The sequence below is a fragment of the Macrobrachium rosenbergii genome, chromosome 48 (genome assembly GCF_040412425.1).
Source record: "Macrobrachium rosenbergii isolate ZJJX-2024 chromosome 48, ASM4041242v1, whole genome shotgun sequence".
Classification (NCBI taxonomy): Eukaryota; Metazoa; Arthropoda; class Malacostraca; order Decapoda; family Palaemonidae; genus Macrobrachium; species Macrobrachium rosenbergii.
In genome coordinates this window covers 35906377-35909066 of record NC_089788.1, presented here as the reverse complement: position 1 = coordinate 35909066, position 2690 = coordinate 35906377, and the positions used below count along the sequence as shown (strand labels likewise).

Sequence of the window (2690 nt, the reverse complement as noted above, 5' to 3'; positions counted from 1 at the left end):
AAATTTTTATTATTGCATGTAAATATTCATTGGTTGTAAGTTGCAGGAAGAAACAAACATGTATGGATTGTTCAGCATTATGTTTTACTTTACAGACCAGAAACTACGTCACTTCTCATCGAGGCACCCCAAGTAGTTACCCAGGAGTGGTCTTTCCATGGATATTCTCTATATTTTACCATCAATTTTTAGCATTGCTATCACTGATTATGTCAGGAATATATAAGGTTCAGATTTCTTTCTGCCAAACAAAGTGTATGTTGCAAAATACCTTGTCTTTTTTGAGTATGGTATTTAATTTGAATATCAAAAGGATATGAAATGGAAACCAGCTTGTTGCAGAAGCTGAATGCAGGCTATTGAAGTGTATATTTTCATTTGAATTTTGCCATGCTGCAACAACATGAATGTAATCATTGTGGACTGCAGGACTCTCAGGTCACTACTCAACAATTTTTTTATTCCTGTCAGTGAAACATGTTGGTATAGAAAATATGTCATGCAAAAAGTAGAGAGGATTAAAAAGGGAAAAATGGCAGCCCCACTTGCTAGTGGTTCAAGAACTGAGGCTTGGAAAGAAAACAAAGACTCATCTAAGGACAGTGAATTGATGACTCCAGATAACTGTTATTTTTCCTTAATTCCCAATGAATTATTGCTGTATATATTTTCTTTTTTGAATGTTTATGAAATTTGTCGTTATGTATCGCCAGTGTGTGTTAGGTGGTGGAAATCATCAAAAGATCCTTCTCTGTGGAAGCACTTGAAATTTTCTTTTGAACATAAAGTTGAAGGGGAAAAGATAAAGCAGATTTTGGAACTGTCCCCCAGTTAGTTAGCCTTGAACTAGAGAGTAGGGAGGATGGTGGCGATCTTGTTAACCATGTGGCAGCATGTTGCCATCGACTTGAAAAACTTACTGCAAAGTTTTGTGATGGTTTGACAGAAAACACATTTAGAAGTTTGGTTGAAAATTGCCCAGATCTTTATTATTTGAATGTGGAAGGGTCACGGGTGTGTAGCAGTGAATGTTATCATTTGATGGCAAACTTTAGTGTACTGAGACATCTCAATTTGTCACACTGCCACTTCTTAGATAATGTAGGCCTTGTAAAAATTGCCAAACAGTGTAAACATCTTGAGTACATTGATATAGATGGCATTACTGGTATCCATGATAATGCGGTTGTATGTTTAACAAGAGAAGTTGGCGATTCTCTAACACATTTGTTTCTAGATGGTGAGTATTTAACAGACATTGCATATAAATCACTGTCATCTTGCACTCAACTAAAAATGCTTGGAATTTCTTTTTGTGAGCAAATGACTGATGTGGGACTTTCAGGAATCTATGGATTAAAACAACTGACCTTTTTGAAGCTTCGGAAGGGGGTCCAGCTGACACCAGATGGTTTAGAAAAACTGTTTGAAAATGGGCCTTTGCCCCAGCTGACTCATATTAATTTGGGGGAGTGTTCTTTACTGAGTGACAAAGTGTTAATTGCAATGGCTAATTCTTGTTCACAATTAACAAATTTGGTGCTACATTGGTGTTGGGAGGTTACAGATGTAGGGATCAGTGCCATAGTTAACAGTTGTTCTCACATCCGTGTTTTGGATCTTGTAGGAGTTTTGCAGTTAACTGGGGAGTCATTTATGGATATTAACACCAAGCTTCCTAATCTAGTCATTCTTGATTTAGAACAGTGTAAGAATGTCATTGACTCCATACTGCAAAAAATTGTCACTGATGCAAAAAACCCCTTGCTAAGGGTTTTTGACTACTGGGGAGATCTTGTGTTACCTGTAGAAGAACTACATGAAGAGAGAGATATATGCTCATCTTCTGTTTGAGAAGAGTTTTGCTTGTATAAATTTCTAGCAAGATTTTCAGTTTTCGTCCAGAAGAGAATTGAACTCATTTATTGCCATATGCTGTGTTTGTTGCACTGTACTTATTTATACTGTATCAATGTGTATAGTGAATGGCACCGTAGTGCACCGTGGCGTTGAGGTATGTTCAAAGGTGTACATCATCTAATGATTTTACTACGTATATGTATATGTATAATCTTTGAATGTAGTGCCTTTATTGAATAACATTGCCTTTATCGAATAACATTACCTTTTGGAGAATGACTACCTTTGACTTTAGGGTAAGCATTCAGTAACAAATGGATTTTAATGTTTTCATATGAGAATTTGTATTTGCTATCACATGATTTTTTTTTGCAAAATGTAATACACTATAGGTTCCTGAATCTACTGGGAGCAAAATTTTTGTTTGTTTGTTCTTTACATAAGGATTTAGTTACGAATGTGGGCTGGAAATGGCCATTCAGGCTTACCGACAAGATAGTTAACTACCAACAGGTAGGGAAAACCCTACCTGCTCATCAGTCAGCACACCACTTTGCTTCTGGCTGCCATCGAGTTCAGATGTATCTTAGGACTCTGCCCGACTTTGGCATGTGAACTTTTTGATGAATAAACTTCAGAATTCCTTTTCTTTTTTGGTTTATTGACTGTGTTATTATTAGGATTAAGTTGAGTTAAGTATATCGTAGTTTAACCAGACCACTGAGCTGATTAACAGCTCTCTTAGTGCTGGCCCGAAGGATTTTATTTATTTTACGTGGCTAAGAACCAGTTGGTTACTTAGCAACGGGACCTACAGCTTATTGTGGAAT

At 36.6% G+C, this 2690-nt stretch overlaps 1 pseudogene; it reads left to right on the top strand.

The window, feature by feature from the left end:
- The first annotated feature begins 259 nt into the window (after positions 1-259).
- On the top strand, positions 260-1997 carry LOC136831344 (F-box/LRR-repeat protein 20-like; annotated as a pseudogene).
- Positions 1998-2690: the final 693 nt, after the last annotated feature.